The sequence below is a fragment of the Saccopteryx leptura genome, chromosome X (assembly GCF_036850995.1).
Source record: "Saccopteryx leptura isolate mSacLep1 chromosome X, mSacLep1_pri_phased_curated, whole genome shotgun sequence".
In the NCBI taxonomy this organism is placed as follows: domain Eukaryota; kingdom Metazoa; phylum Chordata; class Mammalia; order Chiroptera; family Emballonuridae; genus Saccopteryx; species Saccopteryx leptura.
This window is the reverse complement of record NC_089516.1, coordinates 100,605,768-100,618,136: the sequence shown is the minus strand read 5'-3', so window position 1 is coordinate 100,618,136 and position 12,369 is coordinate 100,605,768. Positions and strand designations below refer to the sequence as shown.

The following is a 12,369-nucleotide window of genomic DNA, read 5'->3' as shown; positions in this document are numbered from 1 at the left end:
CTGGAAGCTGGTTTAGGGCAGTAGCACTGCCATCCAGTGAAACTATCTGATGAGGTGGGAAGCCTTCCTTCTGCCATTTTCTCAGTACAGGACAGAACCTGAAAATGCCCAAGATATGACCAATCGGAGCTGGTGCATGTTCTTACGCACACCACGCATAGAGCTGGTGCACTAGGCATACCATGCGCTTAAACTTATTACCTGTTCCTTTTTCAGTTCCAGAGTGGGACGAGATGAACTCTATCCCCCCACCTTGATCTGGGGGAAAACATCTGAGTATATGGCAGAGCAACTGGTGTTCCTGGACTTTCAAGGGCCAAAGAGGAGTCTGCAGCAAGAAAGGAATCTTGCTGTGCTGCTCCTCTATCAGCTGTTGCCTTATCTCTTTCTCTATAGAAAAGCTACCATGGACATTGTTGAAATACTTTGGCTTTTTCTAAGTCATTTGCTGTCTCAGTTTCATCATGCATATTTCAGGATTAACTGCAAGTAAACATATCAGGGCAATTTTCTGTTACATTGCCCCAAAGCCCCATTTCCCATTTGAATTTGATGACATGAGCAAATTTGATGACACATGCTTATATGTCAATCACCATGACTAAAAGCAGCCCTCTCAGATCCTACAGGACGACTGTGGTTTGAATAGTGCTCCATTAACGCAGCCATCTGCTCAGGGTTTATCCAGTTTCATCATTCATGTTTAATGGTACATAGGACTTTAAAAACTGATTTGAGCAATAATTAATAGCTTCAGGTAGAACGAAGTTATTTAATGAGCCCACAGCATTCATTTTTATAGCATCAGTGGTTAACTCAATGGTCTGGACAGATTTCAACTTCAGTAATCACACCGTATCTACCTAAATTCCTTCCAGAGTTCAGCCTTTCCTCTCTAGATGTCATGCCCCGCTGGGTACCTGTTAAATAGCTCACTGTTGTGGAGGGCAAGTGTGACTGTGTGGGACGAGAAGTTGTTCCCTGTTGATGGAAAGTACTATCATATCCAAGGGGCCCTATCAGTGTGAGCTAGGGAAAGTGCTCTGATGAAATCGCACCTGGATTTAGAGCTACCAGCCAGGAGAGTCAGTGAACTGCCCACTCAGAGAACAGCTTCTCCCACTCTGTGCAGCTCTGACGGCATGAGCTGAGAAAACGGGATTGGGCTAAGCTCGGAGGGCTTCCCATCTGTTTGCCCAGGCTTTCCACCTGCAGGAGCAATAGTTCAGTGGGAGGACACAAGTGATGCAGGCTTTGGGCATGTTGTTTTGGCCAGTCCATTAAAAAGCCTTTTGTGATCCCATCATAGAGTCCCCTGTTCTAAACCCCAAGCCTATTAAAAGAAATCTTTCCAGAATCAGAGGTAACTGCTTTAGGTCATAAATACTGTTCTGAAGCCAGCCAATCTTATCCCAAGAACTTGATTACAATCAACTGTGTTTAGAATGACTGCCTGGCCTGTGGTAGTATACTGGATAAGGCTTCAACCTGGAACACTGAGGTTGCCGGTTTGAAACCCGGGCTTGCCCGGTCAGGGCACATACACGAAGCAACTACTATGAGTAGATGCTTCCCACTCCTCCACCTCTCTCTCTCTCTCTCTCTCTCTCTCTCTCTCTAAATCAATAAGTAAAATCTTAAAAAATAAAATAACTTAATATGTGGTTCAGAGCGTATTGACTATGCATTGCAAATTGTTTAAATGGACTGATCCAGAGGGCTAGTGGAGGGCATGCATTTATATAAACAAATGCTGACCTGCACTTGCTGATTTCCATCAGGACGGATGATCACATTACTTCACTAGAGGGTAGCTGTCAGATGCGCTGAAGCTGGAGCACGTGCTGGGGGCTGGGCAGTGGCTCACTACTCCCTTCTGCACTCACTGCCTGCCCTGGTGTCCTTGAACTCATGCTCCAGTTTTAAAAGGACACAGGCAACTCACAAAGGACTGACCATTTGTTTGGCTCCTAGTTTCTCTCCATGGTGGAAGGACCTCTTTGCTTTTTAATCAAAATCTTAGCTGGCCCCTCAGTATGTTAAAAATAGGAGATTATAAGCAGCATCTCATTGTTATAAAGTGCGAACGTATAACAATAACGTATAAAGTTCAGGAGAATGACAAGGCTATTTTGATGACTATAAGAAGACAATTGCTGTTATAGTCTCCATTTATTTCTGTATTCTGTTTTGACTGTACAGCAAAAATATCGTGATTTGCTCAGAGAGAAGATGATATCTTAGTTGTATAGTTTTACGAGAGTGGGTACGTATGCATCGGCCTAAATTGTAAAATTCTGGTGCACTCACGACCTCCTGAAAGAGACCCGAGAAGGCCTACAGGATGTTCAGAGAAGAAAAACATCCCTCCTGAGGTTTGAACAGAAGTGACTCAACCTGATGGCTCCTGCTAATCTGGTCTTTGATTGTCATTCTGAATGTAACACATGAGGTGTTTGGTTAGGTCTCTTTTCGGCTTTTATTACAGTTTGTAAATATTACACATTTAAATCACACGTGGTTTTTGAATCAAATAGTTATGGAAACTTGGATCGGTTCCAACAGAATGTCAAGTCCCACAGGACAATCTAAAAACCACTACAAGAGCCCCAATATGCCCAGTTATTTTGAGAGCCTTTGTCAAACCATCATTTCATCTCCTTTTCCATTTTGGCCTTTTTCTCCCAAATGTCAGACTCAACGTGATCCATCATTTACTGAGTGCCTGCACCACCACCCCCAGCGGCACGGTACCGTGCTTGGTTTCAGAATGAATATAACATAATTTTGTAACACAGATGAACAGTCTCCTCTGAGCTAAGCACTGTGAGGGGCATGCAAGTTTGGTCAAGTTGGAGAAAGTCACTCATTCACACCAGGGCTCAGGAAATATCGAACTGGCTCTACAGGGTTTCCCTATATGGCTTCCACTTCAGAGTGGCATTAGAGCAGAGTTGTGGCTTCCCCTGCTGGGAAATGACATTTATTTGGTTCTCCAACATGTCAGCCCCCAAAATCAACCCACATGAGCCACGAATTGGTGAGTGGATGAGATTGTTTCTGTTCCCACAAAGTGCTATCTTGTTCCTTACCTAATGGGAACGTGCAGGGTGGTTGTGAGAAAAATTATGGGATGATATAAGTAACAGATTTATGTACATGCAGGATGGCATCTGGTGGCTGAAAGACTTGTTTCTGACTACGAAGCTGCCCTCTAAGGGTCATCAGGCGCTTCCAGAACCAAGAGAGAGAACAGCACAGGTAGACACTGGGCCCTTTGCTCTAAGATGAGGTCTGAGGAGAAGAAAGTTGATAGCATGCCTACTGGTTGAAAAATTACCCCATATGGGGAAAATCCTTTCATGGGGTAGGAGGGGAAAGAGGATAGTAGGAGAAGACCACCCAGAGAGGATATCAGAGTAATTTTCTGAACCACCTGCTACCTAAGAAAGGGCAGGAAGGCAGTATTAAATTTGGCATTGTAAAACAGGAAACACAACGGGCACACAATAGAATGTTTAAATTACATTTTAACTGACAGGAAGCTGCTGAGAGTTGTAGCTATTGCCTGAATGCCAGGCCAATTTGAAACTGGGAGTTGCTATAGTCCCTTTTCATCAAACTAGCATTTCCATCTAAGTGGTATTCCGGATTGGTCCAAGCTTACTGCATATGTTAATGTGTGTAAATGGGTTTGTGTGTAAGGAGACACAGTTGGCCGCAGCTGGATCAGGCAATTGCATTCCCCACTCCCACACAGGCCTGGCAGAGCAGAAAGGGTATCTTGGACTGGAAAAAGTAGGAAACCCCAATTTTTTTTGAAGGGCAGTACTAGTGTGAGTGACAAACACAAACATTTCCCTAAACTCTCTTTTTCAAACACTCAGATGAATTCCAGGAACTCTGCAGGGAGACTTTGCCACCCAGCTGGCATAAGCTTGGGCAGTGGCCCCTTTCCCAGAATTGTGGTCAGGGACAGTGGTGGGTGGCCATGGACCTCTGTATAAGAAACCATGCCCCTTGGTGACTTGTTTCTTGTTTATCTTTCTTAGCATATGGTGTTCATTGTACTCGTGAATGATGGAATTTAAAAGGGGGACAAGGTGTTAATCTGGTTGTTCAAGCAGAATGGGATTGTTCCTGTGGGGTAGATGGGCCTAACAGCCCCTTACTACCCCATTTGGGCCTGACCAGGCAGTGGCGCAGTGGATAGAGCGTCAGACTGGGATGTGGAGGACTCAGGTTCAAGACCCCGAGGTCGCCAGCTTGAGCAAGGGCTCATCTGGTTTGAGCAACGCTCACCAGCTTGGACTCAAGGTCGCTGGCTCCAGCAAGGGGTTACTTGGTCTGCTGAAGGCCCACAGTTAAGGCACAAGTGAGAAAGCAATCAATGAACAACTAAGGTGTCACAACAAAAAACTGATGATTGATGCTTCTCATCTCTCTCCCTTCCTGTCTGTCCCTATCTATCCCTCTCTCTGACTCTCTCTCTGTCTCTATATAAAAAAAAAAACAGACACAAAAACAACAACAAAAAAACAACTTTAAAAGAAAAGCCCCATTTGAGTTTGTTCCATTCCAGAAGAATCTATGGCCTTAAAGAAATCAAACAGAAATTACAAATAGTCAGCCCTAGGCTGGGAAAGAGCAGATAACACCTTTTGGGCTAGAGAAGGTTACACAGTGAGTCCTGCAAGCAGGGTGCACAGAGCACTTGACAGTTAAAAAGAAACTCCTTTCTTTCCACCTCCTTTTGACATTTTCTTTTATTGAGGTACAATTCACATAACATACAATTAACCTTTAAAGCATACAATTCAGTGGTATTAAGTGTATTCAAAATGTTGTGCAAGCACTGGCTTTCTCTAGTTTTAAAACTTTTTCATCACTCCAGAAAAGCACTCCATCCCATTAACAGGCCGCTCCCCACGCCTCCCCTGCCCATCCCCTGTAACCTCAAATCGTTCTGTCTCTCTGAATGTGCTCCATCTGCATATATTATACAACTGGAGATACATAATGCGTGATTTTTTGTCACTGGCTTCTTTTACTTAGCATGATGTTTTCAAGGTTCAACCAAGTTGTAGCATATTTCAGTACTTTGTGCCCTTTTTATGACTGAATAATATTTCATCATATGTACATACCGGGATTTGTTTATTCATTCATCCATTGGTGGACATTGGGCTATTTCAATCATTTTGGCTCTTATGAATAATGCTGCTATAAGGATTTGTGTTTAAGTGTCTGTGTGGATATGTGTTTTCATTTCTCTTGGGCATAGAATTGCTGGGTCATATGGTAATTATATGTTTAGGTTTTTTAAAGAGCCATCTCACTGTTTCCATTGAGACTGCATGCACCACTTTACATTCCCACCAATAATGTATGAAGTTTCAAATTTCTCCACATCCTCACCAATACATGTAATTATCTGTCTTTTTGGTTATAATCATCCTAGTGGGTGTGAAATAGAATCTCATTAGGGTTTTGAACTGCATTTCTTTAATGACCAGTGATGTCAAACATCTTATGTGTTTATTGGTCTTTGGGAAAAATGTCTATTCAAGTCCTTTGTCATTTATTTTTTAATTGGGTTGTGTTTTGGTTGCTGAATATAAGAATTTTTGTTAAACATTCAAGATATTAAACCCTTATCAGGTAAATGATTTGAAAATATTCTCTCCCATTCTGTAGTCTTTTTCACAATCTCAATAATGTCCTGTGATAAAAGTTTATAATATTTTTTTATTTTTCTGAAGTGAGAAGCAGGGAGACAGACTCCTGCATGTGCCCAACTGGGATCTACCCAGCATGTCCACCAAAGGTCGATGCTTTGCCCATCTGGGGCATTGTTCTTTTGCAACTGGAGCCATTCTAGCACCTTAGGAGGAGGCCATGGAGCCATCCTCAGCACCCGGGCCAACTTTGCTCCAATGGAGCCTTGGCTGCGGGAGGGGAAGAGAGAGAGGAAGGAGAAGGGGAGGGGTGGAGAAGCAGATGGGTGCTTCTCCTGTGTGCCCTGATCAAGAATCAAACCCGGGACTTCCACATGTCGGACTGATGCTCTACTGCTGAGCCAACTGGCCAGGGCAAAGAATTTTGTAATTTTTGTGAAGTCCAATTTATCTAATTTTTTCCTTTTGTTGCTGTTGTTTCAGGTGTCAAATCTGAGAATTGACTGCCAAGTCCTAGATCATGCAGACCTACCACTATGTTTGCTTATAATAGTTTTAGCTCTTATATTTAGGTTGTTGATCTATTTTGAGTTAATTTTTGTAGGTGGTGTGATGTGGGAGTCCAACTTCATTTTTTTAATGTGGTTATCTATATGTCCTATATCATTTGTTGAAAAGGCTATTCTTTCCCCCACTGAATGATATTGGTACCCTGGTTGACAATCAATTGACCATAGAGGTTTGGGTTTATTTCTGGACTCTCAATTCTATTTCATTGGTCTATATATCTATCCTAATGCCAGTGCAATTTTTGATTACTCTACCTTGAAATTTGGAAGTGTGAGTCTTCCTGCCTTGCTTTTTTTTTTTTTTTTTTTTTTTTGGTCTTTTAACTACTGTTTAAGCTACTTGAGGATACTTGAGATTCCTGATAAATTTGGGGACTGTTTTTCCTATCTGTGTCAAAAAAAAATATTGCAATTTTTATAGATATTGCATTGAATTTATAAATCACTCTAGGGAATATAGTCATGTGTCACTTAACAATGGAAGACATTCTGACAAACCCGTCATTAGGCCATTTCATCACTGTGTTAACATCATAGAGTACACTTATAAAATCTAGCTGGTGTATGCCCTGGCCGGTTGCCTCAGTAGTAGAGTGTTGGCTCAGCGTGTGGATGTCCTGGGTTTGATTCTCGGCCAGGGCACACAGGAGAAGGGCCCATCTGCTTCTCCACCCTTCCCCTTCTCCTTTCTCTCTGTCTCTCTCTTCCCCTCCCACAGCCAAGGCTCCATGGGAACAAAGTTGGCCCAGGTGCTGGGGATGGCTCCGTGGCCTCTGCCTCAGGTGCTAAAATGGCTCCAGTTTCAACAGAGCAATGCCCCAGATGGGCAAAGCATCACCCTTTAGTGGGCTTTCCGAGTGGAACCCGGTTGGGCACATGCGGGAGTCTATCTCTCTGCCTCCCGCTTCTCACTTCAGAAAAATACAAAAAAAAAAAAAAATCTAGCTGGTGTATGCCTGATTTGTGGTGACGCAGTGGATAAAGTGTCAACCTGGAATGCTGAAGTCGCAGGTTTGAGACCCTAGGCTTGCCCGGTGAAGGCACATATAAGAGGCAACTATTAGGAGTTGAGGCTTCCCGCTTCCACCCACCCCCATCTCTCTCTCTTTCTCTCTTCTAAAATCAATAAATAAAATCTTTAAAAAAACTCTAGGTGGTGTAGCCGACTATATAACAACACTATATGGCAGCGGTTCTCAAAGGGTGCAACAGAGCACACTGGTGCACCCTAGATTTCCAGGTGCGCCCTATGAGATTCCAGAGAAATATGTGCCTGTTGTGGACCAAATAACCAACAGGGTTTTTGGAGTTTAGATTTTTGGGGACAGAAGTGTGGGGAACTGGCTGTAAGCTGACAGTCTGCCCAACCCCACACCTCACTTGCCTGATTAGGTTGCAAAAGGCTGTTAAGCTGTGGTGCTGGATTGTTTACACTACTCCCCATGTTCCCTGGAAAGACTGGAGGCAAGTTTCTTCTATCCTTTGTTTGGTGTAACGTTAAGATGATATGTATGGTGGGTGTTTTCTGCACTCAACACAATTAAGAGTAAAAAGAGAGGAATTCTTCAATGTATTGACAAGGAAATGCGAGTTTGCCTTTCAAATATATGCCTAAACATTGAAGAAATCACTAGGACACATCAGGCTCATGTTTCTCATAAACACAAGAATGAAAAAACAACACATTCACGCTGGGACCTGCCAAATTTACTAAATCTTACTAAGAATGTATCTATATATATAAAAAGATAGTTTTGTAGTTTTTTTTTTATTTTAACCCCTCTTTTTTACAAATTCTAAAAAGCATAACTCAAGAAATTAACATAAAATGTTTTTAATGTCAGAATAAATTTAGTTTTGTCATTTTTATTTCTTTTAATTACCATAAAAGCACATTTAGACTTTATATATGTTTTCTTTAATATTTGATTTAATTATTCTAATATATTTCTCAGAAATTTGTATATAGTGTGCCTACAATTATTTGTAGGATTTTTAATGTGCCCCAGCTTCAAAAAGTTTGAGAACCACTTCTACATGGTATATCACGGACATATATGGAATTGATCATTGACCAAAGTGGTGTTGTGTAGCACATAACTACGCTGGCATCTTAACAATAGCAAGTCTCCAATCCATGAGCACTAGATGCCTTTCCATTTACTCATGTCTAAATTCTTACAGAAATATTTTGTAATTTTCAATATAAAAGCATTTTACCTCCTAGTCTAAATTTATTCCTAGGTATTTTATTCTTTTGGATGCTATTCTAAATAAAATTGTTTTCTGAACTCCCTCTTCAGATTGCTCATTATTGACATGTAGAAACACAACTGATTTTTGTTTGTTGATGTTATACCCTAAATTTTTGTTCATTTATTTATTAGCTCAAGTAGTTTTTCTGTGTGTGCATTCAATGGGAATACACACATACACACACACATACACACACACAGCTCTGGGCAAAAGTTGGTTTACAGTTGTTTCATATGGAAAATAATACAATAGTTAATAATAATACAAGAATAAACTGTTCTGTGTACTCACAACTGTAAACTTACTTTTGCCAATTCTGATATGGTCATCTGTGATTATAGTTTTACTTCTTCCTTCTCATTTTGGATACCTTTGATTTATTTCTCTTGCCTAATTGCTCTAGCTAGGACTTCGAATGTTGAATAGCAGAGGTGAAAGCAGACATCTTGGTCTTTTTTTCTGATCTCAGGGTGTAAACTCACAGTATTTCACCAATGAATATGATGTTAGCTGTGGGTTTTACATACATGCCCCTTACCACATTAAAGAACGTGCCTTCTTTCCCTAGCTTGCTAAAGGTTTACATCATGAAAGGGTATTGACTTTTGTCAAATGTTTTTTCTGTGTCTATTGAAAGGGTCATTTTCCCTGTGTTCTATTAATGTGGTGTATTGCATTAGTTGATTATCTTGCATTAAATCACCCCTGTATCTCTGGCATACATCCCACTCAGTCATAGTGTATAATCCTTTTAATGTGCTGTTGGATTCAGTTTGCTACTGTTTTGAGGATTTTGTGTCTATACTCATAAAGGACACTGGTCAGTGGTTTTTTCTTATAGTAGTATCTTTGGCTTTGGTATTGTGGTAATGCTGGCCTTATGGAATGTGTTAGTAAGTGTCTTTTCCTCTTCTATGTTTGGAAAAGTTTGAATAAGACTAGTGTTAAAACTTTCCTGCTTGGTAGACTTCAGCAATGGAGCCTGTTAGTTAGGAGGTTTTTGATTACTGATTCATTCTCTTTACTTGTTGTAAGTCTGTTCAGGTTTTCTATTTTCTAGAGTCAGTTTTCATAATTTGTATGTTTCTAAAAACTTGTCTATTTAATCAAGACTATTTAATTTATTGGCATACAACTACGTATAATATTCTCTCATACTCCTTTTAATTTTTGTAAGGTTGGTGGTAACATCCCAGCTTTTTTTTATTTTTATGACAGAGACAGAGAGTCAGAGAGAGGGACAGATAGGGATAGGAAGGCAGGAAGAGAGAGATCAGAAGCATCAATTCTTTGTTGTGGCACCTTAGTTGTTCATTGATTGATTTCTCATATGTGCCTTGACTGGGGGGCTACAGCAGACTGAGTGACCCCTTGCTCGAGCTAGCAAACTCGGGCTCAAGCTGGTGAGCCTTGCTCAAAACAGATGAGCCTGCGCTGAAGTTGGCAACCTCGGGGTCTTGAACCTGGGTCCTTCATGTCCCAGTCCAATGCTCTATCCACTGCACCACCCCCTGGTCAGGCCCAGCTTTCATTTCTAATTTTACTTATTTGTATGTCTTTTCTTAATGAGTCTAAAGCTCTTTCAATTTTGTTGATTTTTTTTTTTTTTTTTACAGAGACAGAGAGAGTCAGAGAGAGGGATAGACAGACAGGAACGGAGAGATGAGAAGCATCAATCATTAGTTTTTCGTTGCGCGTTGCAACACCTTAGTTGTTCATTGCTTGCTTTCTCATATGTGCCTTGACCACGGGCCTTCAGCAGACCGAGTAACCCGTTGCTCGAGCCAGCGACTTTGGGTCCAAGCTGGTGAGCTTTGCTCAAACCAGATGAGCCTGCGCTCAAGCTGGCGACCTCAGGGTCTCGAACCTGGGTCTTCCGCATCGCAGTCCGACGCTCTATCCACTGCGCCACCCCTGGTCAGGCCAATTTTGTTGATCTTTTAAAAGCGCCAACTATTTGTTTCATTGATTCTATTTTTTTTCTATTTCATTGATCTCTGCTCTAAATTTTATTGTTTCCTTCCTTCTGTTGGCTTTAGGTTTAGTTTGCTCTTCTTTTTCTAGTTCCTCAAGGTATATAGTTAGGATATTGATTTCAGAGCTTCCTTTTTAATTTAGATGTTTACAGCTATAAATTTAACTCTGGCTTTCACCATATCTCATAAGTTTTAGTATACTGTATATTCATTTTCATTCACCTCAAAGCACTTTATAGTTTTCCTAGTGCCCTTTTCCTTAACCCAATTGGTTACTTAAGAGTATGTTAATATCCTCATATTGAATTTTTTTTTAGTTTTCCTTGTTATTGATTTCTAGTTTCATTGCATTTGTTCAGAGAAGATACTTTGTATGATTCATATATTGTAAAACTCACTGAGAATTGTTTTATGGTGTAACATATGGTCTATCCTGGAGACTGTTCCATGCACATTTGAGAAGAATGTGTGTTCTGCTCTTGTTTGGTGGAGTATTCTGTATATGTTTTTTTAGGTCTAGTTAGTTTATACTATTTTTTAAGTCTTCTATTCCATATTGATCTGTTGTCTAAGAGTTCAATACATTATTTAAAGTGGGATACAGAAGTCTCCACCTATTATGGTAGAACTGTCTATTACATTCAATTCTGTCAATGTTTCCTTCATATCTTTTAGACCTGTGTTGTTTGGTACATATATGTTTATAATTGTTGTATATTCTTTTTTTTTTTTTTTTTTTTTTTTTTTTTTTTATTTTTCCAAAGCTGGAAATGGGGAGGCAGTCAGACAGACTCCTGCAGGCGCCCGACCGGGATCCACCCGGCATGCTCACCAGGGGGTAATGCTCTGCCCATCCAGGGCTTTGCTATGTTGCGACCAGAGCCATTCTAGTGCCTGAGGCAGAGGCCATGGAGCCATCCTCAGTGCCCGGGCCATCTTTGCTCCAATGGAGCCTCGGCTGCAGGAGGGGAAGAGAGAGACAGAGAGGAAGGAGAGGGGGAGGGGTGGAGAAGCAGATGGGCGCTTCTCCTGTGAGCCCTGGCTGGGAATCGAACCTGGGACTCCTGCACGCCAGGCTGACACTCTACCACTGAGCCAACTGGCCAGGGTTGTTGTATCTTCTTGATAAACCAATCCTTTTTATCAATAAAGACACTCTTCTTTGTCTCCTATAACAATTTTTTAAACTTAAAATCTATTTGCCTGGTATTATTTAGCTATCCCAGCTCTCTTTCGGTTACTATTTGCATTAACTATCACTTGCCATCCTTTCACATTCAACCTATTTGTGTCTTTGTGTCCAAAGTGTGTCTCTTGTAGATATCTTATAGTTAAAGCATACCTTTTTATAACCCATTTTGTCAAAATCTGTCTTTTAATTGATGAGTTTAACCCACTTATATTTAAAGTGATTACTTATAATGAAAGTAGTTTTCTGCCGTTGTACTATTTGTTTTCTATATGCCATGTTTTTTTGGCTACTCGATTCCTCTCATACCCCCTGGCAATGGGCAAGGAGACACCTGATTGGTGGTGTTGCTCTTGTATCAGTCAGGGGCAAAGCAGATGTGAAGCCCTATCTAGTTCGTCCTAGCTTGATGCCTGTGTTGGTGGCCAGAACTGTTTCATGGCTGGGGAACATAAAAAAACAACTTCCTTTAATGATGCATTCTTTAGTGCTTGATGAACTTTTTTTTTCTAATGAACCATTCTGATTCCCTCTTCATTTCTTTTTCTGTATCTTTTATTTATTTTCTTAGTGGTTACCATGGGGATGGTAATTAACATCCTAAATTTATAACAACCTAGTTTAATCACCTTTTGATTTTTTCTTTCTTTTCCTTTTAAATACATTGTAATTTTAGAGCAGTATTACATTCACTTCAAAGT

General features: G+C 40.8%; 1 pseudogene; it reads left to right on the top strand.

The window, feature by feature from the left end:
• Nucleotides 1-11,975: 11,975 nt before the first annotated feature.
• On the top strand, nt 11,976-12,123 carry LOC136386668 (small nucleolar RNA SNORA48; annotated as a pseudogene).
• The last annotated feature ends 246 nt before the right edge of the window (nt 12,124-12,369 follow it).